Source organism: Cavia porcellus, unplaced genomic scaffold (assembly GCF_034190915.1).
Source record: "Cavia porcellus strain 051 isolate PalLab524CR breed Dunkin Hartley unplaced genomic scaffold, mCavPor4.1 scaffold_27, whole genome shotgun sequence".
NCBI lineage: Eukaryota > Metazoa > Chordata > Mammalia > Rodentia > Caviidae > Cavia > Cavia porcellus.
In genome coordinates, this window is record NW_026947510.1 from 15,250,370 (window position 1) to 15,265,338 (window position 14,969).

General features: G+C 36.1%; 1 protein-coding gene and 1 pseudogene across 3 annotated transcripts in view; one reads left to right on the top strand and one right to left on the bottom strand.

Annotated features, from left to right (window-relative positions):
* Positions 1-14,969, bottom strand: part of Dnajc1 (DnaJ heat shock protein family (Hsp40) member C1) — a 200,852-nt gene that overhangs the window by 63,426 nt on the left and 122,457 nt on the right. The gene's annotated exons all lie outside the window — the stretch shown is intronic.
* LOC111755228 (small nucleolar RNA SNORA2/SNORA34 family) lies at positions 10,904-11,019 on the top strand (annotated as a pseudogene).

Sequence of the window (14,969 nt, forward strand, 5' to 3'; positions counted from 1 at the left end):
AATTCCCAAGATAGGAGCTTGGTCCCTGGGCTTAGAGGCAGTAGATCCTATTTATAAGTTATTGTGCTTATCTGTTCTAACCTGTCTGGGGACAATTTGGAATACTGATCCAAAATAAACATTAAGTCAAAGAGGGTTGAAGAAACAAAGGAAATTATATACTTATAAAGGAATTGATTCATCAAAGATTAATACATATACATACAACCAAGCAACGTAGTCCAAAATACATGAAATAAACATTGACAGATTGAAGTAAGACAGTTCTATAGTAATAGTTGGAGACTTTAATACCCAATTTTTTTTTTTTTTTTTTTTTTTTTGTCTTTTTATGCAGTTCAGGCTGGCCTTGAGCTCACTTTGTAGCCCAGGCTGGTCTTGAACTCACAACAATCCTCTCTCCTCAGCCTCCCAAGTGCTGGGATTACAGGCGTGAGCCACCACGCCCAACTAAAATACCCAATTTTCGATATGGCTAAAACAGATGGTAAATAAGGATGTCAAGACTTGAACAGCACTATAACAAATTAGACCTAAAGGATATCTCTACACAACAAACCATCCAATGACTGAATAACACCCATTCTTTTCAAGTGCACAAGAAATATTCTCTGGATAATAAAATATATTAGGCCACAAAACAGCTGTCAATAAAGCATAGTCTCTAGGAATGAAGTTGAAAATCAATAGCAGAAGGAAAACTAGAAAAAAAATCACAACTGTATGGAAATTTAAAAACTTATTCTTACACAATGAATGAGTGAAAGCAAAATGAAAAGGGAAGTTAGAAAATACTTACAGACAAATGAAACTACAACTAAAACACACCAAACTTTATGGATACAGTGATATTGGCACACGAGGGAAACTTATAGTAGTAAGTACCTACAGTAATAAAAATATCTCAAATCAATAATTTAAATTTTAATCATAAATAACTAGGAAAAGATCAAACTAAGCCCCATGCTAGCAAAAGATGAGAGCAGTGAAAATGAAATAGAAAACAGGAAAACTAAAGAATTAATGAAACAAAAAGTACTTTACAAAGATAAAACTGGAAAAAAAAAAAAGATAAAACTTACAAACTCAAAATGACAAATCACAAAGAAAAAAAGAGGGGACCAGCTGGGGACAAGAACTCAGTGGTTTGAGGGCCTGCCTGGCAAATGTGAGATTGTGAGTTCGATCCCCAGTACCAAAAAAGAAAAAAAAAAAAAGAGAGAGAGATGGAAATAAACTCAATCCCTCTCAGCATCTTACTGAAGATAAGGCAATGCTGCTTAACAGATTCCACAAGGTCAGTGTTAACCTAATCCCAAAGACAAACCCTAAACAAGAAAAGAAAGACCATCATGCAGTGGACCTTTGATTTACGAGCTCAATTCACTTGCAAGGATTGGTTGTAACTCAAGTTGGCTGTAAGGCTATTTTTTCCCCATAAAAAATGATGGAAATACCCACAATGCATTCTGAACCTCCCAAAGAATCCCTCAATTAATCTTTTCATAATAAAATAAGGTTATATAATGTAACTTCCCAGAAACACCAATAATTTTCCTAGCATATTCACCAAGAAATTATAAAACATGCCTAGTTTACCAAAAACAACAGTTTCATACTGAATTCATCATTCAGGTTGAGATCTCTGGATTGCAGGAAGAGAGGATGAAATAGAAGGTGGTTATGGTTTGGAAGGAGAGTTCCCTCCTTCCATAAGAACACTGGAAATCTGGCTCTCTGCTGCCTTTTCTCTGTGAGAGTCTAGAGCCCACCGGGACCTGCTTGTGGCTCAGTAGGTCTCAACCTTTTCAGAACTTAAAAACAAAACAAAACAAAACTGTTTCTGTCTTTTCTTTAACGCTATTCTGTAGTATGACGTGACACGGTCGTTAAGCAAAGTGAATATGACAGGCTTTTTTCTTTCCGTGCATCTTCTCTACAAATGATTGTAGCTCTGTCCAGTTTTTCAGGATTTCCTTTATTCTTCAAAAAGATCCTCCTCCTCTTCAGAAAGATCCTCAGCTGCCATTTTCTGTGGCTTAGCCAGAAACTGCTGAAGTTCCTCTGTAAACAATTCTTTTGAATGTTACTCCACCAGTTCCTCAAGCTGACCACTGTCTACCTGCAGGCCTATAGGCTCTGCTATAGTAATAGTGGCATCAACCACAGGGTCAGCTGAAGGCTTGTGCTCCTCTACACAGTATTTAGAGTCTCTTTCTTGTACAATTTTAGACCACACTTTCTTCCATGAAGATCTAAGTGTCCTTAGAGACACTGGCCCAGGATTTCTCAATTAACCCCATCCAGGAAAGAATATTGCTGTAACCCTTCCAGCACTCTTAAGGGTAAAATCTATACCTGAGATCATCTGGAAGCACATCAGGAACATTTCCTTGGTATACAGTTTCTTAAAGTTAGCCATAACCTGCTGGTCCATAGAGTGCAGTAGAGTTGTATTAGGTGGGAAGAACTTGATTGAGAACCATGGGAATTCTTCAGCCAGTTTTTCCTAATCTCATGGGTGAGCAGGAGCTTTGTCCATGATGAGGAGAGCCTTGAGTGGTAAATCTTTGTCCCCTAGATATTTCTTAGTAGAGGACAGAAAGCCTCCTTGATCCACTCAAGAAAAAGTGCTCTTGTAACCCAGTCTTTTGCATTAGTTTTCCACATGACCCCTAGCCAATTCTTCATGATTTTGTTTTCTGAACACTATAGGTATCTCAGTGATAAACCAAGAGAAGCTTTATCATGAGGTCACCATTCACATTAGCACATAGCAATAAGGTCGGCGTTTTCCTACCTTCTTGAGTAATGTATGTTCTACTGGACATTTTCTTCCAGAAATGCCCATTTCATCAGTTGAAAACTTGGTGACAGCAAAAGCCATTTCTTTGTGTCATTGTTTCAAAGTGGTATATGTAATTTTTTCCCCAAACCTCTTTTATTTCAAAGAGAACAAAAATTTCAAAACACAGCAAATTAGGGGACAACGATGGTACATACATTGTACATTGCCATCCCCAAACCAGTCACCCATAGCTCAAGACATCTGCATTCAGTTGTCTGAACAATACCAGCACAAATCTTTCTCTTCAACAAACTCAGAGAAATCAGTAGTATAATTATCTTAACTATGTTTGATATATATATATGTATATTTTTACATACATACATATAAAGTTTTGCTTAGCTTCTCACACTAGTGAGACAATATGATGTTTACACATGCATGTCTGATTTATTTCACTTGTGAGTATAGTTTCAAGTTGCATCCATTTACCTAAGTATATGTAATTTTAATCAGCCTTTTATCAGCACTGGCTATTAGCCATGCCTAGTTACACTATGAATCCCCGTTTTCACTTTAAAATTGTGAAACCACCCCTTACAGGCACTAGTATCACTTGTTAATGGATTAGCCTTTACAAGATCTACATTTCTAGCCCTAACTTTTTCACAGATTATAGCCTCAGATAGGCTACAACCTATCATCTGCTTTTTATTTATCCATATTAATGACAGCCTTTCTACTTCGTCTAACACTGTTGACTAATTTGAGAAACATCTTTAGCAACACTAGCTTCCTTACACAAATCTTTTCTCTGTAAGACTGTTGAAATGGTGGATTTCAACAAGTTGTAGGTATTAGTGAAATCAGTCACACAAACTCCTCTCTCATATTTTTTGAGGAAAGGGAGGTCATCAGGGCATACTCTTGAAGTGGACACCAGGATCCCAGCCTTGCCTTTGTCCTTCTACTGCCATGAGATGAGCAGTGTTCCCTTCCATGTTCTCCTATCATGATGTATAGCCTCACTGCAAATCCAAACTCAATGCAACCAAGCAACTATGGTCTGGACCATGAATCAAAATCATAGTAAGTCTTTCCTCTCTTTAATAATGTCTTGGCCCTCCCACCTTTCAGATCCCGAACTTCCACCTTGGGGACCCCCCCCCCGCCCGGACCTAGTATTGCTGTTGATCTTTGGCTGCCACTCCTCCTCCCAGAACCTTGGACTGCAGTGGATTAAGCTTGCTGGGTTGATGGGAGACTAAGCAACCCCTCGTTAAACAGAGGACCTCTGCAGGCTTCTGTCAGTGCTGTGAGTTTGTCCCTAAAATAGAGGTCTTCAGTAGGTAAACAGGGGCAGTAGCACAGTTCCCTCTACCTGTAGGACCTTGACAAGTTTGCAAGAGTGTGGGGAGTCCTTCCTCCACACAGAGAACATCAGGTGGGTTGAGGAGTGTGCCAATTAGGCATTCCCCAACCTGGAAAAAGTTAAAAGGGCTTATGAGACACCCAGTGACACAGTAGGGTCCTAGCCAAGACAAACATTATAGACAGCGAGATTTGGTGACCTAGAACAACCTGAAGACATAGTAACAGCAGGAACTTAGGCATGACTTACATCAATACTCTTAGGTTTGTCGGCCTAGAAAGAATACAGGACTCACTCAACAGGCCCTGCAGGAAGAATTCAGGTGACTGGTCCTCCTCTTCATTGTGGTACCCAGCAATTGGACAAATATCAACTATGCTGTAGGACCCTAAGATACACACAACTGACAGTTGAGACTAGTGGGATTGAAAGACCAAATATTAGCCTGAAAGGTGAAAATGACAAAATGAAAAAGCAAAATGCAATCTAGTCTATAAGGAGCAAGTACAGGAGACATTGAAATAGAGGACTTTAAAAGTCATACACTTGAAATCTCTGAAAAGCAAGTGAAATAAACAAATCCATGAGGCTATAGAGGAAATCAAATTAGAAATAGTTTCTCATGTAAAGACAGAAATGATAACCTTTTGAAGGAGTTGCTCAGCATAGCTAAAAAAGAAATAGATTAAAAAAAAAAAAAGTACAGGAGCATGGGAAACTTCCCTGAGTGAACAATATAGAAAACAAGCAGAACGCATGAAAAAAATTCAAAGAGATATCCAAGAAAGAAAAAAATTCTATTGAAAGCTGGCAAAATCACTTAAATGAAGCTAAGGATAGAATTTTAGACCTTGAGGACAGGATTATAGCTAGTGATCATGAAAGGACAGAACTTTTAAAAATAACAAAGCAGTATGAAATGACAACTCAGCAGCTTCAAGATGATTCCAAGAGAAATAATGTAAAACTAGTAAGCATCAATGAGGATGTAGGAGTTAACGTGAATGACATTGGTAGACTATTTACAGAAGTAATAGTAGAAAATTCCCCCAAAATGGGGAAGGAATCTGATATGCAGATAAGTGAGGCATATAGAACACCAAACAGTCACAACCAACATAAATCTACACCTAGACATATAATAATTAAGATCTCAGACATACAGCATAAAAACAGAATACTAAAAGCTGTTAGAGAAAAGACACAACTCATCAAATCCCGGCAGACTCTTCAGCACAAGCCCTCAAGTTAAGACAGGCTTAGAGGAGGGTGTTTCAAGGCCTGAAGGAAAACAGCTTATAACCCAGATTGATGTACCCTGCAAAACTTTCTTTGAAATTTAATGGAGAAATAAGATATTTCCAAGACAAAGAACAACTGAAGAAATTCATGCCCACCAAACCAACACTTTTAGAAAGAGTTCTCGAAGACCTATTAGATAGATATAAAAATGACTATAACTTCCAGAACAACAGGAAGAAACCACCAGACATTGCAGACAATTAAATAAGAGGGGAAAGCAGAAAAGCAACAGAAGAAAAAAGACAGTACATATCAGTTATATCCAGCAATGCAAATGGCCTCAATTCACTTATTAAAAGAAATAGATTGACAGAATGGATCCAAGAAACAGGATTTCACAATGTATATGCCGTATACAAGAAACCCATTTGACTCAAAAGGAAACTCATAGACTAAAAGTCAAAGGATGGAAAACAATATTCCAAGCAACAGGAACCCAGAAAAAAGCAGGGCTAGCTATTCTATGTGCAGACATTGTGAACTTCAAACCAAAATGATGAAAAGAGATAAAGAAGGTCATCACATACTTGTCAAAGGAATAATTCATAAAGAAGAGCTAGCAATCATAGACACATATGCACCAAATACAGGAGCACCCAACTATCTAAGACAAATACTAATAAATATGAAAAACCAAATAAGCAACAACATAATTGTAATAGGAGACCTTAATATCCCATTGTCACAGAGATAGATCAACTAGACAAAAAGTCAGCAAACAAATAACAGAACTGAATCAAACCTGTGAGCAAATGGACTTAGTAGATGTTTACAGAATATTCTACCCAACCACATCAGAATACACATTCTTCTCAGCTGCACATAGGACATTCTCCAAAACAGTCATATATTAACCCATAAAACATTCTTAGGTAAATGTAAAGGGATTGAAATTATCCCATGCATATTATCAGACCATAGTGCACTGAAATTGGAAATTAATGGCAAAAGAAATTGCAAAACCTGCATAAATACATGGAAATTAAATAACCTCCTGAATAATCAATGGGTTACAAGTGAAATTAAAGAAGAAATTAAGTAATACTTACAATTCAATGAAAATGCAGATATAACATACTGAAACCTGTGGGACGCAATGAAAGTAGTCCTAAGAGGGAAATATATAGCAATAAATTGTCACATCAAAAAACAGAACAAGCACAAATAAACAACTTAATGCTACATTTCAAACTTTTAGCAAAAGAAGAACAAGTCAAACCCAAAGCTCATAGAAGAGAGGAAATTATAAAGATCAGGGCAGAAATGAACGCAACTGAGACAGAAAAAAAAAAAACATAGAAATCAAAGAGCTGGGTTTTTTTTTTTTTTTGAGAGAATACACAAAGTTGATAAATCTCTAACCTTATCAAAAAAAGAGAAAAAACTCAAAATCACACAATAAGGACTGAAAAGAAAGAAATTAATACAGATCCCACGGGAATTCAAAAGATCACGAATACCCCTACTTTGAAAATCTTTACTCACATAGGGTGGGCAGATTTCTAGAAATATATGAACAACCAAAGCTCAACCAGAAGATATAACAATTTTGAATAATCCAATATCAGCTATTGAAATTGAGAATGTGATTAAAAACTTACCAACAAAGAAAAGCCCAGATCATGAGGGATTCAGTGCAGAATTCAAGAAATTTAGAGAAGATTTAATGCCAACACTCCTCAAACTCTTCAATATAATTACCTGTCGAGCCACAAGGATCCTTCTAGAGCTATGGAAACCAGAACTGAGATAAGGGTCAACTGAACACTAGTCCACCTCAGCAGACCTCATGCTTTGATGAGTGGATCAGGCTGAACCACTACTTCAGAGTGAACCCATTCCAGCTACTCAGGCTTTACCTATTTTCCCTTACTTTTAAATTTTGTCCAATAAATCTTTCTTCTTTTCTAAAAGATAAATCTTTCTTACCCTCATAGTGACACATCTCCCCACTGTCCCTTTTTTGGTGATGTCAGTGAATCCACTACCTACTTCACCAGGGGAGAGGGAGAGGAGGTCCCTGTTGGGAGGCCTTGTCAGACCCAGTAACAACCTGACAAACCCCAGTGGATAAAATAGTATTTGAGAGCACACTCTAGCCTGCTGGGTACTTTATTTAGATATAAGGATGTTACTATTTCCTCAATCATTACCAATTGTTCTACCAGAATATTTCAGCTTTACCCCACCACTAGTTGAGAATATGGAAAAGCATTTCCAGAAACTTAGAAAAAGACAGTTCTCTGAAAGACAAAACACATAAAAGATACTGTGGAATGACCCAGTGACTGAATGAAGTAAATTAGAACAATCAGTTTAATTCAACAATTCAGTGCAATTTATATTTATCCTCTATACACTACACACTAGATATACAGATTTAAAAGGGCAGGAACTAAACCATAAGGTTGTTTATAACAGAGTAGAGGTGGAACGTAAATGACTAAGTAATAAAAACCTAAGAATTATATCTCAGTTTCTTCCTAAAAAGTTATATAACTGAGAAGAATGAATACAGAGCAAACAATACAAAAACTAAATCCTGCACTACTGAATATAGACTACCTTACAGTATAAGTGAATAACAGAGACGTAAATAAAACTTTCTCTCCAAGTATATCTAAGTTATATTTTAAGAATTAAAAAAATTATAATTTTGGAAAACATTTATTTATTCTTTCTTTGTTCCTTTCTCTCTTCCTGAGACAGAGTTCATGTCAGCCTTGAACTCACCATGGAGCCCAGCCTTTTACTCGCAGTGATCTCTCTGCTTCCACCTCCAGTGTTTTGAAAAATCCAATATCAGGTGTATACCACCATGCCCAGCTAGGAAAGCACTTATTATACTAAGATTTGTCCCTTCTAAGATTTCCTTTCTCTCTGCAAAAATAAAATTTGATTTATTTAAGTGTCTGCTTTGTATAACACTACAATTTTACCAAAGACAAAAGCGATTCATTTAGGGATCCAGAGAAAAAACAGGAAAACAGTGTTCAGTTACTCGGTAATGTGATACTTGACTAGTACATGTAGCATATAGTTGTTAGGGAGTAGAAAGCATCCTCACATTTCAAAACAATACAGATGTGATAACATTCTAGGCAGAAGAGAGCAGGTAGTGTGGTAGCAATCAGTTATAAGGTTGCAAGCTTAATCACTTTGAAGACTCAATTATCAATATTATCTTGATGTTCTCAAAACTGTGAACTGTTTCCATTGTAAAAGTTTGTAAGAGGAAAATAAATTCACAACTAAAAAGTTAAAGTCAAATAGTCATCACAGGGCCGGATGTGATGGCACATACCAGTAATCACAGCACATGGGAGGCTGAGGCAGGAGGATCACCAGGAGTTCAAGGTCAGCCTGGGCTACCTAGTGAACTCAAGGCTAGGCCAAACTACACAGTGAGCCTTTGCCTCAAAAAAACCCCCAATTATTTATCACAAGAAAAATGGTAAAAGGCTTCTTTATTTTCTGTGAAACACAGTCTTTGAATGTTGTGAAAGCAATGTTAGAGTATTAGTGGAATAAATATGTTGACAAACATCCACCCTAACCATAATTCCATTAATTCTTTTAGAAAATGATTAAGATTAAACAAAAATCTATCAAAGGATTATCTTGTGTCTTCCACTTTTACATATATATAATCTAATTCAAATAGTATTTTTAATCTATTCATATATATACTTGAATGCTATATATGCATACTGGGACATAAACATATTCTCGCAGTCCAGGCTGGCCATGAACTCATGGCAGTCCTCCTGCCTCGGTCTCCTGAGTGCTGGCATTATAGGAGTACACAACCATGTCCAGCATGAAAACCTGCTGCACTGATTATTTCTTACTGCTTGAGAGAAACGTGGTATGGTACAGAAGTATTCAGTATTTACTAGTTATAAAAAGCTATTTGGTTTCATTTGTGCATGAAGAAAAAAGGATAGAAAAGAAAACCTGAGTATAAGTGAAAGCGCTGAAAGGAAAAGCTAATTTTGAGGGTGAAAAAGTTCCTACAACTAGGAAGGGGCCCAGGTTTGTGCACTTTCAAGTGCCCTGTGTAGGACTTGAGAGAAGCGACTGCACATGTGGGCGGGTCAGCTCGGTATCAGGGAGGTGGCTCTCTGGGGATCTCCTGTCACTTTAGTGACCACAGACAACAACACTGGCCTGAGTAGGTGAATAAGCACGTGGGACTCAAGAAGGATGGTGGAGGGGCTCCAACAATTAGCAGAGCAGCCGCCCAACCCACTGTGTTCTAAAGAAAGGCCCTGGGCGAAGAAGGGCTTGAGGCTGGAAACTTGGAAAAATTGAGAGATCTGACACTTTTTGTATTCTCTTGTTATCTGACAAGTTATATATGGAATGGAATTACATAAAATACAAGCACTTAATACTTACAAGAGATGACTTTGATAGGCTTAAAATAGAATTTAACAAAGCAATACAAACACACAGTGAATAAATATTCCAATTTGTTGGAATATTTATCAATTTCAACCACTGATCCTTTTCTTCCCTGATCATCAAACAACAACAGGAAAACAAAATGAAAAAAATGAAAGACCCCTGGGAGGCTTCTCTTCTTTCTATTTCAGTACAATCAGAGAGATTTAGAAAGTTTCCCTTTTCAGCTGATATCAAACTAATTACATTGCAAAACTTTTTAAAAAGTAAACTCTGTGGTTAACAATAAAACATATGAACATAGGCAGGTTTTGATAGTTGAAGGTCTGTCAGTAAAAATGTGTCAACAATAATACTTCAGTATCCTCAAGGTTTGTATCTTTTGGTTTCACTAGATATGGGAATGATTTTGTTTTGATAGGCTTAAGGTCATTTTGCTAGACAATTAATAGGTAAGAAATAAAACAAGTGACCGAATAAGATAGAAAGAACTGGTAAAAAGAAGGAAACAGGTTGCTATTTATATCCTCTAAATATTCCTAAGTTCTAACAGCAAAATACCTATTTTATTTTGCTTTATTTTATTTTGGTACTGGGAATTGAACTCAGGATCTTGTGCTTGTCAGGCAGGTACTTGTGTCACTGAGCTATATCCCCAGCCCCAACTACCTATTTTTAGAGACAGTTATAGATAACTGAATCAGACTTAGTGGGAATTTTACATATTTTTCCTGAAGCTGAAGAATACATATTGGTTAAAGGCTAAAAAAAGGTATGTGCCAGGTGTGATGGTTTATAAACCCAGTACTTGGAAGGCTGAGGCAGGAGGGTCACCATGAGTTCAAGGCCATCCTAAAGTACAGAGCAAGACCCTATCTCAAAAAAAATCAATCAATCAAAAATTAAAAAAATAAAAGGTAAGCCAAATTTTCTCAAGGACAGAGGAAATGTGTGGGAACCTAACTACTCCCAGCTTAAGATAGCAGAAACACTGCAAGCCAATCATCATATCTATCATTAAAAATTAAATTATACTGGCCTTCCTGACGCTATTGGTTTCAAGCAGGAGCCTAAAAAGATGTCTTTCTATGGTCTGTTGGCCATTTAGAACTTGGGCAGTGAATGGTCAATTCATTAGAAACAGTTTGAAGCTACCCCCACACCCACACCATGAGTGGCTGTGAGCATGGCAGGCTACGGTGGCCCAGGACAGGAGCCACCAGTGTTTACTGGGACCTGCGTTATGCTGGGATCTGGAGCACTGGGAAACTAAGCAACCCCTCCCCCTGCCTGTTTTGTTTTGTCGAATTTCAATATACATGAAAGTGTGGACAGCTATTGTGAAGAGAACGAAAGACTCTATGACAGCCATTAGCGACTTCCCTATTATTTGGTTTTGAAGACCTAAAACGCCTGCCTCATTCTGATCAGATCAGTTTTATACTATGTTATTTTGTATGAATTCTCTGTATGCGAAGACATGGACAACTATACATTTTGGGTTACATGGACAAATGTAAAACTGAACAAGGCAGACATGTCTCTTACAACTTTAGTATTTTCAAGGTGTCTTACCTCATAGAGCAAGGAAGAGATTACGCAGATGATCATTAGCCTTCTGCGGACCACAGCAGCTCAGCTATTTGTATCGTTCTTTTACTTACTGAGGGTCTAGGTAAAATGTCATTAGAAAAAAAATGTTCCTAAGAAGGAAGCGAAGGAGGGAGGGAATAAGGGAGAAAGGAAGCAAAGGAGGAAGACAGGCAGTGCAGACAGTATGTTAGAGAATAGAAGGGGGTTTGTGTGTTTCTATGCACATGCATGTACGTATCCATACTGTCAGTACCTATGTGTGTATATTCTGGAAGGAATATATATATATATATATATATATATATATACACACATCTAGTAAAAAAATGAATAAAATTACCAAGCACATTGTACATAATCTAACTTTTAAATGGAATAAGAAAAGAACTGTAATTCTGGACCTTTAAAGAATTACATTATTTTGTCATAAAAATAATTTTCAGTGTTACAATACATCATTTGTAAAACAAGGGCAATGCTATATGACAAACAGAAAGAGAAAAGAGATATTTAAAATGAGAAGTCTCTGAAAAAATAATTTTTAGACCATAAAAAACATTGCTAGTTGGATACTGTCTTCTCAAGAATACAATCAAATATCTTTTCAGCAAAACTCTTTAGGATTGGAAAAGGAAAAGAAATAAATGCATTAATTTAAATAATTAGAGATGCATCCATGTTTAAAGGCTTTTTTTTTTCCAATGAAAGAGTAAAGAGGAAAGTGCAATAATGACTGTGAGACAAGACTCTGTGGAAGATGAAATACTGGGAGCATGGAAGGTGCTGAGTTCCGAGCTCTTCCACCCTTTTAACTAGCCAGACCTATTGAGCTACACTTATGAAATCTGACAAGTGGACAGCCCACAGCAGTAAGATGCAGGGTAGTGATTTTATTTCTTATTTTATTCATTGCAGCCTCAGGGAGAGAGATAACGAGAACAGGAATGAAATCCAGGTCTTCTAACATAAAACACTGTAGAACATTACCACTAGGTCACCAGGGGGAAGAAAAGAAGGAAATATTTTATTTTAAGAGTTTATTTGTGATAATATTTATGGTGGAAAATTATTTGTTTTGGTTTGCCCAATGACATTAAAAACTTTACTTTCATTAATCATACATTTGAGTGGCTGTTTTCATAAAAAATTGTTTGGTGAGTGCTTATTTGATTTAAAATATTTAGCTACACTGTTTCTGAAATTGAAGAAACAAAATACTATCACCAACTTATAAATGTTAGGCAATTATAAGAATAATCAGAAATCACCTTAAAATTTTTATCTAATTTATCTAATAATAGTCCTACTACTTGGCTATCTGTCATCTTTCATTTAGTACCACAAAATGCTATGTAGGTTCTGTTACTGATGAAAACCTTGCAAGTTCTGGGAGACATTACCTGGGTTTGGAGCTTCTAAGAACTTAAGGTTAAGCCAGGCGTGGTGGCTCATGCCTGTAATCCTAGCACTCGGGAGACTGAGGCAGGAGGATTGTTGTGAGTTCGAGACTAGCTTGGGCTACAAAGTGAGCTCAAGGCCTTCCTAAACTACATAGAGTCACCCTGTCTCAATAAATAAATAAATAAATAACTTAAGAAATCCCATGGATGGATTAATGCCATTTAATTACATTGGCCAAGCCATGTAAAAGTCTTAATATGTTTTGACCTAAAAAATGAGAAGTGTATATAACTCAGTAAAATATATCAAACTGGCCCTGATATTCAAATGTTCTCTGTAAAATGATTTAAATGAGTTACTCCATGTGGTTCATAGCATACAGCATAGTACTTATCTGACCATCGAAAGATGTTAGGATGACTAGATAATAATAAAAGTTTGTATTTCTCCATTTGACACAGTGTCATTAGAATTTTCATTATACAAAGGAGAGAAAACACACAGTACACAAAAGAAACCATTACAATTAAAAGGTAAATTTAGCAAGGTGACTGCATACAGGTTTTTTTGGTTTTTTTTTTTTTTTGTCTTTTTCCTTTTTATCGGTACCAGGGATCGAACTCACGACTGCCTGCTTGCAAGGCAGGAGCTTATGCTGCTGAGCTAAATCCCCAGCCCCTGCATACAGGTTTTTATCCAAAAATAATTGTTCTTCACGGAAGTGAAACTTAAAAACACTATTACTTATAATCTCATCTAAAAACACAATATATTCATAAACAAATCTAAGAAAAATGTGCAGTCTGTATACATTAAACATGTAACACATTATTTAAAACTTTTAAATAAGGTAGTAAATGAGTTTATTCATGGGTTGTAGAGTCAACAATATTTATATGTCTATTCTTTCAAGATTTACTATATATTCATTATTACCCCAAATCAAATATGTTAGCTGAATAATTTATAAAAAATTATAAGCTACTTTTATTTTTTGGGCCCTGGGAATCAAACTGAGGACCCTGTGCTTGCCAGGCAGGTGCTTGTGTCACTGTATGTCTCTGGCCCTACTTCTAAAATTTATAGGAAGAATATAAAGTGGCAATTGTAAAGAAAAAAAAGATGGAAAAGAACTTTATTATACTATATTAAAAAGCTACAGTAATGATGACTATTCTAAACTGGCACAAGAATGAGTAAGATTTATGGGTCAAAGCGGAACATCTGGAAAAGAATATACAGAGTGGTGAGGACTCAAGGATGATGAAGATGAGCTGCAGGAAGCAGTCTTCACTTATCGGTAGTGGCTCAAGTGGTTTAGAAAACTTTTGGGAAAAAAAATTAAATGATCATTAATGCCAAACACCAGAAAAAGTTTCAGAGAACTGTTAAACTAAATGTTTAAGTACAACATTAAAGCTTGTAGAAAGATTTGGAAGTATCTTTGACTATGAGGTAGGACATGTGTTCTTTAAAGGAGCAACAACCCTCCTCCAAAAAACCAAACAAAATAAAACAAATCAAAATACTAAAAAAGAGAAAGGTAAAGATGACTGAATTTATAACTTATTACTAAAATACACTATTAAGAGAGTGAAAGGGCAAAACAGAACGAAAAAGTATGTACCAAAGACTCACTTTTGAAAAACATAAAGAACTCTTTTTTTTTATAAGCTAACATAAAAAAAGACATGGAATCCAATAAAAAAGACTTGGAAAGGTACCTCCAATAGGAAGCTCTTGGTGCCCAGTAGATTTAAGGTGCTCAATTTTATTCTGTGGGTATATGCAAGTTAAATCATAATTATTTATCACTATATACCTAACAGAAAGATTAAATTATAAAAGATTAAAATATAAAAGACTAGACTAAGTGTTAGTAAGGATTAGAGTAACTAGAAGTTCTTTATCCTGCTAGTGAAGTAAAAATTGATACACTTTTGAAAAACATTCAGAAACATTTACTCAAATTGAGTTATGATTTGCAACTTAACTCCAAAAACAGAACTCTTCATTATCATATTTCTGCAATAAAAATAAACAGCTATATCTATAAATGAACAATTAAACAGCAATGAAAATAATCTATTAGCACTTTCAGTCAAG